The sequence below is a fragment of the Rhinolophus sinicus genome, linkage group LG05 (assembly GCF_036562045.2).
Source record: "Rhinolophus sinicus isolate RSC01 linkage group LG05, ASM3656204v1, whole genome shotgun sequence".
Taxonomy (NCBI): domain Eukaryota; kingdom Metazoa; phylum Chordata; class Mammalia; order Chiroptera; family Rhinolophidae; genus Rhinolophus; species Rhinolophus sinicus.
This window is the reverse complement of record NC_133755.1, coordinates 62,262,482-62,275,637: the sequence shown is the minus strand read 5'-3', so window position 1 is coordinate 62,275,637 and position 13,156 is coordinate 62,262,482. Positions and strand designations below refer to the sequence as shown.

General features: G+C 41.5%; 1 long non-coding RNA gene across 1 annotated transcript in view; it reads left to right on the top strand.

Annotated features, from left to right (window-relative positions):
- The first annotated feature begins 4 nt into the window (after window positions 1–4).
- Window positions 5–13,156, top strand: part of LOC141571574 (uncharacterized) — a 46,684-nt gene continuing 33,532 nt past the window's right edge. The window contains exons 1-2 of the long non-coding RNA XR_012496412.1: window positions 5–216; window positions 12,476–12,621. This is a non-coding gene — a long non-coding RNA (uncharacterized LOC141571574). The remainder of the gene's footprint in view (window positions 217–12,475; window positions 12,622–13,156) is intronic.

Here is a 13,156-nt window from a genome sequence, read left to right as displayed (position 1 = left end):
CAGCTCGGCCCACTATTTATACGCAGAGCCCGCGCGCTCCCGGCTCAGGCCCCGCCCCTCGGCGCCGCGCGCCTTTGCGTCACTCGCGCGGGGAAGAGGGGGCGGTGCACCGAGGGAAGCACAGGCTAAACCACTGTGCGAGGCACGGGGAGGGAGCTGAGGTAATGCCTCCCTCCAGTGAATATTTAGCTATCGTAAGCATCCATATAACAAGGGGTAAGTGGAAACCGGAGTCTACGGGGTCGCTGTACCCTTCCATGTTTGATGTGGGAGGAAAAGCGACAGGGCTATGAGGCTGTTCCCCTGTGCTGTGACATGGCACCTCCCTTCCGACCGTTGGCGGGGTTATCTGGCCGCGAGGTCGCGTCCCCCAGCGGTGGCAGCGGGAATCGTGAGGGTTTTGTCCTCTGGCTCTTAGCGTGGGTCTTTCCGGCCGCCCCGCCGTTGGATGCCCGGGTGACAGGGAGCCGGTGGCCTTCAGCCATGTGAAAGTGGCCATCTTGGCTGGTCAGCGTACTGTTCTTCGCACCGCTTTATTCATACCCGCCCTGCGCGCTGCTGGCGATCTGAAATCCTGAGGGGGGGCACCTAATTGTTAGTAATTTCTTGGTGAAAGCCTCCGGTGAAAATGGCGGAAAAGCAGAATAATGAGAGTTCTGTCATTTAAAGGATTGCTGTCCTCCTTGCACCCCCAGTGCTCAAGTTTCTGAAAGAGGCCCTTCCCTTTGTTGACCTTTCAGCTGCGACCTTTTCTTCATTCAAGAAAGGGAGCCTCTCGCATGGCTGACCTTGCACTTGCTGACTTTTCCTATGTTTTTGAAGGAAGAACAATCAATGTTTAGGTGTCATTTCAATTTTCTGTTCAAGCGACTGTTGAATATTTTTCTTGGGGAGGGACCCTGTTTAGCCCTTATATATGACTAAGGAGGTCTCTCGACGAGATGAAATGGTCCGTTTCCTGAAGCTTTCACTTTAAAATATCTACCTACGTTTGTCCCAGTTTTGCCCATTAAAGGAATTGTAGGGACAGAAGAAAAAGAAAAAAACTTGAGCCAACAAGGAGTAGGGAGTCAGGAACCGATTTCATGGAGTCCCCGTTTGGAAGGAGCCCACAAGTGGAAAGGAGATCGTGTAGGGGCTGCGGTCTCCGCGCAGGTTTAGCAGGGGCTGCTGTCGTGATGGCCCTGAGTGCATTAACATCGGGTTTAATGATGTTATTAGGCAACGGCCTGCTGCTAGGTTAGGATGCACGTTACCCTGGGGACGTGAATGAGAGAGACCCCAGTAGCAGCTTCTTGCTGGTTATCCTCAGAGAATTAGGTACATTCTGAAGAACAATCCTCTCAGCGGTATGCGGGAAGAAAGGTACTGGGAGTTTGGAAACAATGGAAGCACTTGGGCTGTGCTAGGGGCTTTGACAATGAAAGTGAAGAAAAGGGCTTTTCTCTAGACTTCATGACCATATCCATGGTCACTCAAAGCAGGCAATATAAAAAAAGAATACATATGTTATTTTTATTTGTTGGCTTTTATTTTTCAAACTAATTTCATGGAAAACTGTTTAAGACTCATAAATTTTTTTGTTTCAATGTATTTCACCTTTTTTTTTGCAAAATGCCAATTTATTAACTCAATGAATAATAAATTGCCAACTGGCACAAATTGCATGTGTAGGCTGGTCAGTGCATTATCTCCCAGCAGAAAAATTTACATGGGAAGCCAGAATATAGTAGTTAAAAAGGTTATTTGATTAATATGGAGTCAGAACAAGGGGATTACGTAAATTCAGTGATTAGCTCATTAAACTCTGATATGCTCATGCTACCAACTCCACCTGGGGCTGTTCCGGCCAAAGAGATTAGAATCAGCAGTTGGTACTTGCTTACCTTCTTCTCTTTCTTGCTTATAGCGTGTGTGATATCCTGGTTAAGAGGAGGGGTTTTGGAGTCCAGCTTCTGCCACTAAGCGTGTTGATCAAACAACCGTTCCACACATCAGTGTCCTCAGTCTGTAAAATGGAATAATAATAGTATTGTATAATTGCTTCAAGGATTAAATGAAATCATGCAAGTCTTTAGCACAGTATCTAGCACATAATAGGTATTTGTAAAATGTTAGCTGTAATAAATAACCCTTCAGTGGCCAATTGCTCTTAGGATAAAGACTAAAATCCCTACATACCCTGAAAGGCCTGAGTGATTTGGCTGCTAATTCTTCAACCTCATTTGTGCCACTTTCCCCTTCTTTCTGTCTTCTACTTGATTTCTTTAATTAGTAACAGTCAAATTTATTAATGGATTAGTATCAAATTATTTCATTGCTTTTATATTTTTCACATTGTCCCTTCCTCTCACCAATATTATGAGCCCCTCCAGTCAGGCAGAGCAGTCCTGGTCTCTGCCCACCTGGAGCTCTAAATGGGGGGAAATGGCTGGCTAACTAGTCCTCATCCTTCCTACCACAGCTCAGTTGCCACTTCCTGGATGAAGCCTCCACCAACACAGATTTCTCACAGGGTCCTGTGTTTTTCGATATGGCAATAAGTGCTGTTTGAAATTAGATTTGGTGATTACTTCATGAGGTATCAACTCCCATTATGTTTGTAAACTCCATGACAATGAGAAGGTGGTCTGTTTTGCTCGAGCTTTGTTGCTCAGTACCAGACACACAGAAGTTGCTTAATAATGTTTGAGGAAAGGGAGAGGAGAGGAAGAAAGGGAAGGAGACAAGAGGAAAGAATGAATAAATATAAGGAATGGCAGAAGAAAGTGGGGAAATGAGAAATCCTGGGGATCATGTAAAATCAATAAAAAGAGCTACTGCTTTGTTTTAGTCACAAGCATTATAATTAATAAAATTGAGAGCTCTTTACTAACAGGGAAGCTTATCACCATCCTGTTCTGAATGAGACTTCTGATTCCATATATTAGTGCCTTTAGGGTAAAATAAACCAGGAGAAGTTACTGGTTTATTTCATATTTAACATTAATGAGATTTGTTGAATGTGAAATGTTACAAAGCACATAGGAAAAACGTAATCACTGCCTAAAGGCACCAGATTTCTCAACCCAAAGAACATTAATGTGTTAGTCGTCATCCTATGAAAGAGGTAGGTTGGAATTGGATAAACGTGTTTGTGACTCAGACAGCAAATAAAACAACTCTAGGTCTTATCAGTCAGCCATCAAGGAGAGAGTTCTAGTAAGTAAGGAAGCATTTGGACTGCAAGTAGCTGTTGATTTGGCAGGAGAAAAGAGGAAGATGATACTACGTATGTCAGAGCAATAGGGAAGGTGTGGCGAGAGCTAAGCTATGAGTCTTAAGAGTACCTTTTATGGGGGGGGGCGCGGCTGTTGGTTACAGCGCGGTGCTCTTAACAATGAGGTTGCCGGTTCGATCCCCACATGGCCCACTGAGAGCTGCGCCCTCCACAACTAGATTGAAATAACTACTTGACTTGGAGCTGATGGGTCCTAGAAAAACACACTTAAAATAAATAAAAGTTAAAAAAAGTAACTTCTACCATGTTTCCCCAAAAATAAGACCAGGTCTTATATTAATTTTTGCTCCAAAAGACGCATTTGGGCTTATGTTCAGGGGATATCATCCTGAAAAATCATGCTAGGGCTTATTTTCCAGTTAGGTCTTATTTTCAGGGAACTACGGTATGTGACGACAGGCCAAAAGAAAGAAATCTATCTCAGAAGCATCTCAGAGGCCTCGGAAGCAAGCTAACTCTAGTGGGATCTGAAACAAGTACTATGAGAGTCCCCTCAATTGTAGGCTTCTTGTAATTTGTTTTTGTTTCTGTTTTTCTCTCCTGAAACTTAACAAAATCTTTTGACAATCCCAATAAAGTAATGAGATGGAAAAATGAATAGGGTACAATGAAGAAGACACTAAAGGAGACAATAATATATAATGATGTCAATATAATTTATTGTGGCAGGCACTGTTATTACACCTCACAACAATTCTAATGAGGCAGGTACTATTTCTCTTCTTGTTTTACAAATGAAGACACTAATGTGTAATTCGCCCATGTCACACATCACATCAGTACTGGAGCTGGGCCTTGAGCTTGGGTCTGAGCTCTAAATACATACTCCTTGTTACAAGTCAAACAATAAATACACTCCCTGAGGCAATTAATGATGAAATTTGGTTTAAATTTTGCCATACTTTTGTCTAGGAACATGCACATATATTTTACCTGAAACGTGGATTTTTCTCTTAACAATTTTCATGACCATTTCTCCAGGACTCTGTAGAGATATAAATCATTCTATTTTTTTTATTATGGTAAATACAACAAAATTTACCACTTAAACCATTTTTAAGTTCATGGTTCTGTGGCATTAAATGCGTTCACAATGTTGTGCAAAACCATTTTTTTTAGTAACAGTAAAATTCTGCCATACAATTCATTCAGCTGTTGCCTTACTAGTTGAAATTCAGATTGTTTCTCATTTTTGCCCTACACACAATGCTGATGAATCTAGCATCTTTGTACTTAGAATGAACTCAAACAGAGTCTGGAGGTTTTGACTAGAAATACATGATAAAGATTTATTCAAGGGACTAGGGTTTGCAAACCAGAAACATACCTAGGCAATACCCAGAGTGTTCTGAAGAAAAAAGAAAAGCTGAGAGTTTTTATTGTAAAGAGTACATTCTTGAGAAGAGTCAGTTATGCATTCTTAGCCTCTGGATGACCAGTGTTCTCAATAATAGTTGTCAGGTGGTCTGGATATGTGAACATTCTTTCCTTAGTCCTTCAGTGGGTAATAAGGTTATCTGGAGGTTTGATGTATACCCAAGCATTGCCACAGAACTGGAAAATTCAAAACTTTAAATTCCCAGGCTAGTTAAAACAAGAATAGAATAATTTTCTCATACCTCAACCTACTTGATTTTAGTAATTTATCAGCTTGACTATAGTGACTCCATTTTATTTCTTCATTCTATTCCTCAGTACACATACTTTTGTGAACCAATGTTTTGTGTGTGTGTGTGTGTGTGTAGATGTTTCAATGTGGGATTGCTGAGACAAAGGATATGTGCATTTTTACATGTTAGTAGTTACAGCCATGTTACTTTACAAATGGCTGTGAAAACTCACATTGCTACCCATAGGGTATGAGACTATCATTTCCCAATGCTGAGTGTTATTACTGTTTTAAATTTTTGTTAGTATGATAAATGAAAAATGATAAGAGAATATTTTTCTGCCCTTGGGAGATTTTTGCAAGCAAGATAGAATATCCAGAAGACACAAAGGAAAAGACTGATAGACTTAACTACATAAAAATGAAAGATTACTGTATAAGTAAAATCCAAAGAGAATAAAAGAAAACATTTGCAACACATATAACAAAGAGTACCAATTGATAAGAGAATGACAAACAGCCCAATGAAAACTAAGAAAAACAGTTCCCTCAGACACACTTGGGAGCACATGAGTAGGGAAAGTGGGTGTTGAAGACTCTTGTATAACACTCCATTTTTATTCTTACTCTAAGCAACCAAAATCACCAAAGACAATTTTAATAATAAGTGGATCCCTGTAGATTTTCCTCTTGAGAACTGAACAATAAATACAGATATCCCTTCCTCTCCACAGTTATTTCATATATATATGAATATATATATATATATATATATATATATATCTATCTCATACCAGGGCAGCAGCATTCAGGGTGACTGGTCATAAGGTTTTTACAATAGAGCAGGGCTCCAATTTAAGAGGTAAATAAGGGTGGTGTGGAGAGACTGCCCCAGAGAAGGGAAAAGGGAAATATATATATATATATATATATATATATATATATATATATATATATATATGTCTATACATATGTATCACATTAAAGTTTGGAAGAATAGGACTGAGTCTAGAAATAATCCCATACGTCTATGATCAATTGAGTTTTAACGAAGATGTTAAGACCATTCAGTGGAGGTAAAGTATTCAGTGGAAGCAAACGAGAAATCTCATTTGGGCAAAGGATTTGAATAGACATTTCTCCAAAGAAAATATACAAATGTCTAGTCAACACATGAAAAAGATGCTCAGCATCATTAGTCACTAAAGAAATGCAAATCAAAACCACAATGAGACACCACATCACACCCACTAGCGTGACTATAATAAAAAAGATGGACGATAACAAGTGTTGACAAGGATGTGGAGAAATTGGAACACACATACACTGCTGGTGGGAATGTCAAATGGGGTAGCTGCTGTGAAAAACAGCTTGGTAGGTTCTCAGAAAGTTAAATGTAGAGTTGCCATGTGACCCAGCAATTCCACTCCTAGGTATATACTCAAGAGAGTTGAAGCATAGGTTCACACAAAAACTTGGACACAAATGCTTATAGCAGTTGTTTCATAACAGCCCAAAGGTGGAAATAAACCAAATATCCATTGATGGATGAGTGGATAAACAAATGTAGTATATGCATATGATGGAATATTATTTGGCTATAAAAAGGAATGAAGTACTACATTATACTATGACATGGACAAATCTCGAAAACTTTATGGTAAGTGAAAGAAGTCATTCAAAAGATCATATATGATTCTATTTATATGAAATGTCCAAAATAAGCAACCTACAGAGACAGAAAAATTAGTGGTGACCAGGGGCTGAGAGGAAAAGGGAATAGTGATTGTTAATGGGTATGGGGTTTCTTTTTGGGGTGATGGTTGCATAAGAAATAGGAAGTGGTTAGCTGGTTGGGCCAAACACCAATGGAAAGAAAGCCCCAGGAGTAGGCCCCTTGAAGTTGAGGGCCACTCAATCCTCTTTGATTGGTTGAGGCTCATACTTGGTGATATTCATGGAGTTCTATCAATATATAAGTTCCCTTGAGAGACTAGACAATGGTTCAAACACCCCGACTCAGAAGCTAATGACCAAACAGGAAGAGGATATGAGCAGGCTACAAGAAACAAATAGTTAATAGACGTGAAATGTCTTCAACCTCACTCATAGTTAAAGAAATGCATCACAAAACAAAGAAATCCATTTGTCATCTATCAGATTGGCAAACAAATAAAAGTTTGGTAATGCCAATGTTTACAAGATTGTGAGGAAATGGGCACCCTCACACACTGTTCCTGGAAGTGTAAACAGATGCAACTCTTCTGGAGAGCAATTTAGCAATGCCTGTCAACATATTGAATGCTTGTTCTCCTTGACTCAGCACCTGGACAGCTAGAAATTTGCCCAAAGAGTATACTGGCAAAATTATGCCAAAATCAGGTGCAAGAATATTTCCTACAACATTGTAATAACAAAAAAACTAAAAAGCACTTAGACATACACCAGCAGGGGACCAGTTAAATATACCTATATAATGAAAAAGTATGCAATCATTAAAACATGAGGTAGAACTATATATATGGACATGGAAAGATCTAAATTTTTTTTTAATAACCCAATGTACACAGCAATATGATCTCATTGATGTTAAATTGAAAAATAAATATACAAGTATTATGCACACTTTTTTGAGGAAGGATACTTAAGAAGGGCTAACTTTTGGAGAGTAGCACTGGGGTTTGGAGGGAGGAAAAAATAATTTTCCTTTTTTTTGATGCTTTTCTATAATACTTGATTTTTTAATACCATGTGAATGTAAGACTTTTCTTAAATATTTTTAAAGCAGACAAGGAACATGGAGGGATAAAGAGAGAAAAGAGAGATCCCTCGTACATAGGAGATTATGGTTTGTCCTCACACAGGATACTCTTGTTTTAGCTGCATTAATTAAAGCATTGTGACGATCATTTGGGTTTTAGGAAGACCACCAGGGCAGCAGCCTGGAGGATGCAAGGGAGATGTGAGACTAGACTCGGGGCAAGTGGTCCTGAGGGTTTTGCAGCAGAGCAGGGCTCAAATTTAGGAGGTGAGGATGGGGTGGAGAGACTGCCCAGAGAAGGGAAAAGGGAAACTGGCAGCCTTGGTGCCTGATTGGATGAGGAGCCCAGGCATCTGCCTTGGGCAGCTGAGTGGATGGCAGTGTTGCCCAAGGAAACACTCGGAAGGAGACTGTTAGAGACCAGAAAAAGCTGGGGAAGAAAACAATGTATTTAATTTTTGAACATGTTAAGTTGAGGAACATGTTGAATTTGGTCATGTTGAATAGATATATAGGTATGGAGCTCAGAGAATTCTGAATTGGAGATGGAACACATCAGATCAGGCTAGGTAGTCAAAACTGATCATAAGGAAACTGTGTAGAGTTCAAAGTGGGCCCGTTTCAAGGTGGGGCTTTAGAGATCACCTAAACTTTCACTTTCACTGTTGGGTAGAGGAAGAGGAACCTGGAGTGAGGTGATCAGAGCCATGAGAGAAGACGGGGTGGGGTGGGGTCGCAGACTATTGTTCTCTACTCCTGGCTGGACACTGGGGCTGATTTTTGAAGCTACCCTCTCCCCAGTGCCAATTGCTCTGCTTTTGCCACATCTGCCCAATAAGATCCTAACTCCGGATTTTCTGTTTATGCTCTTGAAAAAGGAGCGTATGAGAAGGGCCCCAGTTCAAGTTCATGGTTTATACCTCCACAAGGCTCTTTCCGTACCACCTATCAGTTTACTTTTACTTATTTCTGGTTAGCTCTGGCTCTCATTCCCTAGTTATTCTAAATTGTCACCATGTTCACTTCTCACATCTCACTTCCACTCTCATCAGGGAACAAATGAGGCCGTTGGAGGTGAGTGTGTTTAACATCTCTATAAATGTATCTGAAACAGTATTTACCTTGTTTCCCAAGTATTCAGCATCGGAGAATGAGGTTCACCTCCTGTTCAGCTCTAGAGTCTCTCCGGGAGTCCTCGCTGACTCTGTTCCATCCCTGAGCCTTGGTTACTGGTTCCTTCCCTCTAGATCGCCGTATCACACATTACTTCTCTGTCACGGTGTTTACCTTGCTGAACTGAAGTTGTCTCCCTGCCTGTCTCCTCCAATTAACTTGATCCTATGCATGATATTTCCCCCTTAACTTCTTATTGATACATAATATTCAAGTAAAAAAGAATGCACATATTGTAAACATATAGCTCACGGAATTTTCACAAACTGAACATGCAATCAGCACCCGGATTAAGAAACCAAGCATTATAGCACCCCAGAACCCTCTTTGTGCTCTCTTACACTCTCTTTCTCCCTCCCCAGAGGAACCTCTATCCAGTCTTTCAGCAGCATAGATTAGTTTCAGGTGTTTTTGTAAATTTCAACAACAACAACAAAATAGACCAAAAATAGTATGTACTCTTTTGTGTCTGCCCTTTTGATCACCATCACATTTGTAAGAATCATCCATACTGTTGCATGCAGTCACAGTCCATTTCCATTACCGTATAATATTCCATTGTGTAACTAGACCGCAATTTATTGATCCATCCAAGTATGATGATAGCCCCATTTGGGGCTATTGCAAATAGCAGGCATTATGTTTTATTCATCTTTGTATCTCCAGCATTTCACACATGCTTAGCATAATGGTTTGTGTATAAACAGGTGAGAGAATTCAAAGAGTACTTTTCCACTGTATCTTGGATGGTCAGATAATACCTGAAATATTAGATTTAATATATTTAAAAAGGGCCATTCATAACTTAAATTGTCTATAGAAGGCAACCATGGTGGTGTGTCTGGAAGCCATATAGATGTCAGGTATGCTGGAAGGCACTGAGGTGTTACTATGGAAACAAAATCAAAGGGGATCAGACATAGACCAGGTTGCTTTTGAAGACAGCAGTGGACCAATAGCTAAATATTTGGGGGAGACAGCTTCCTGCTCAATAATAATCATGATATTTATATTTAGAGAGCACTTACCATATACCAGGCCCTGGCATGTGCTCAGGGCTTGGCATCCATTATTTCAATAGGAGAATGACTTTTTAAATGATAAGGCTTGAGCATGAGCTGCCTGGTGAAACTGGTCACTTCATAGCTGCACACACTGGTGGTCCTGCATCCTGGGAAGTTACATTTATAGGTTCATGATTTGTCTGAAAAGTCCTCCTCTGACTTGGCTTCCTGCTCTGCTCACCTCCTAATAGAACTGCCTTCCTTCCTGAGAGCGACTTCCTGAAGTGCCTCGCTGGGTCCCCCACAGCAAGCAAAGTATAAAACGTGTGTCTCTCAAGAGCTTCCTCCACTCCAGGCCCACCTGGCCGGGACCCTCTCCCCTTCACCCCAGGATGTCTGTTTGGCATTTTTCTCTCCTTCCAGTGACTTAAAACTTTCACCTGCGGGGATGATAACTCTGGCTGGGGTGGTGGCCACGGAGGCCTGACCCTTCAGGTCGCCAAGGTTTACCCTAAACTTTGTTTATTTGAGACAAAAAGTGTGAGGTAAAAGCAATGAAATTTAGAAAGTACCTGGAAAAAAAAAAAAGGGAGAAATCCTTCTCTAGATGTATCTATCCAATTTAGGCCTCAGAAAGAATAAAAGCCCAAACGAATAAATCTGGGTTGCTGAATGCAAAAGGCATTTGTTAGGAGAAGAAAGTGCTGTCATCCTCACAGGATAGGCTGTGCTGCTGGCCCTGGGACAAGATGCTTTATCTCGCCATTGGCGCCTGAGGCCAGGCCTGGCAGCTGCACAATCACCAATAGAGAGTGGCCTGAGTTAGGCAAGCAGGTGTTGGGAGTGCTGGTGGCTGTGTCCCCTTTCTGCCTTCCCTCTCGCTTTCTCTGCTCCATTCCCTGCCCCAGAACCCTGCTCTCTCCTCATTCTTGTTTCTTCTGAGTCCTTTCATTTTTTCTTTTTTAAGAGGGGGGCTAGAGGGAATCCAAGATTTAGGAAGGTGGGCAACATATGAGCAGATCTCAGAAGCCTCGCTCTTCCTCACTCCAGCAGCCATAACACATGTCTTCTATTTCTTCTCTTCTGCCAGACAAAGCCAAACACACACCAACCGTGTTAACATAATAAATATCAGTCCTGACCTTTCTTTCTGGGCCCTGGAGTCACACTGACTCCCAAGCTGTGACTTGCTTGTGCTTAAAGAGGATTAGCACTTACTGGAGGCTGCAGGGCCCTGCACTCAGGCTTGATGGGAATCAAAATAGAGATTACCTTATTTGACTTAAAAAATTTTCCACTTGAAAGATAGAATCCCCTAGAGATAGACACTGGGGCTTACACATATACAACTTTAAATTGGATTTTAAAATTAGTTTGCCAGCTGTTTGCTAGGTCATGACTTTGGATCGCATCCTTGATTGATGTTGGGTCCATTTGGGAAACGAGGCCAAGAGGGGACCGAGGGACGGCCAAGGCCACAGGATCTTGGATGCCTGGGGACTTTCCCAGGAGCCTTGGCAGTTGTTGCCATGGGCCTTTAGAAACCCTGGGAACCTGGCCACCGAGATCTGCGTCTCGCCCAGAGAAACTAACAGAGCCTCCCCCAGGCCTCACCTCATCCCTGCACTGCCTCTTCTAGGCCAGGGTCCAAACAAAAAGAAATAAAGGAGAACTGTTTTCTGCTGGAAGGTTCTTTCACACTTTTTGTGGCTCAGTATTTACTTTAGTTCTTGTTTCGCTTTTAAGTGATACATACGTACATGCCCAGGATTCTCATCCCCTCCTCTGTTTCTGCCTGATGGCTCTCCATCTCTCAGGTCTCAGCCAGAATGTCACTTGCTCAGGGAAGCACGAGGGGCAGCAGAATGTGGTGCCGGGGATTGAATCCTGGCACAGCACTTCCTTAGCTGTGTGACCTTGGGTTAGTCACTTAACCCCTCCGTGCCTTAGTTTTCTCACCTGTAAAATGGGGGTAGTGGTAGAACCTACCTCATTGGGTTGCTGTGAGGATTGAATGAGTTAGCATGTGGTGTACAGAATATGTAAAGTGCTTAGAGCACGGCCTGGCCTGCAGTAAGTGTCTGCTCTTATTGCTCTGCACAGCCTCTCCTGAGGCTCCATCACCTGCTGCTGCCCTGCACTCCCTTGGCCGGCTGCACCTCTGCGTTAGCACCTGTCCTATATCTTTATTGCTTTATCATCTGTCTTCAGGAGGGCAGGAACCACATTTACTTGCTCTCCACTGTGCAGTCGTCACAACCTAAACCATGCTCAGCCTATGAGATACTCAAGGAATGTTTCTGACTACAATAATAAATGAAATGTTAAAAAAAAAAAAAAAAGAAATGTTCAAGGCAAAAGTGATCCAGAAGACAGAGAAACTTGGGGCTCTTGGGTCATTTTTCTTCATCTGCATTTCCTCCATATACTTGGCCTTTTCATTTCGTTTGTCTGACTGTTAAGCAAACAGAAAGATGATGAGTTTCAAGTTCAAGATTATGAGGATAAGGCCTTGTAATCAATCGTCTTTCGCAGGAGACTTCCGCCCCTCTCTAATTTTTTCAAAACCTAATTAAATATTAAATGCATACCAAAGAATAGATTATCTGAGCAAAATATTTTAAATGATTCTTTTCGTTCTTTTTTAGGAGGGCGCAGCTCACAGTGTCCCTTGTGGGGATCGAAACGGCAACCTTGGTGTTATCAGCACCATGCTCTAACCAACTGAGCTAAGCGGCCACCCAAGCAAAATATTTTAAAAATGGACACCCAACTACCTATAACCCAGCTTAAGGTATATATTACAACCCACACCATTGAGCCCTCCTGGTACATCTGTCCCCATCTCAGCCCCCTCCTACTTTTTGTTCATCATTCCTTTGCTTTTCTTTATAATTTTACCCTAAAAACACCCATCCCTGAATAATATGCTGGGTTTACATGCTTTTGAACTTTATATAAAATAAATCATACAGTATATATTTTTTGATTTGCTTTTCTCACCACTCATGATATGTGTGTCATTTGTCTAAGCTGTGGCATGTAGCTCATAATATTCTACAAGGTCATTTCTTCTCCATTCTCTCAATGGATGTGTGGGCTGTTTGCAGTTTTTTTGCTATTGCTAGCAGTGCTACCATGAACATTCTTGCGTGTAACTACTAGGGGCCATGGTTTTCTCTGGGTTCTGTTTTCTGGGTCCTAAGGTTCATACATTTTCAACCTGTCTAGATAATGCTCAATTGAATCCTCTGTCCCTGCTATACTCATCTTCTGGTTCTATCAGACCTGTCAGAAAGGGCTTTCAGCTTGCACCACCATGGCCCCCA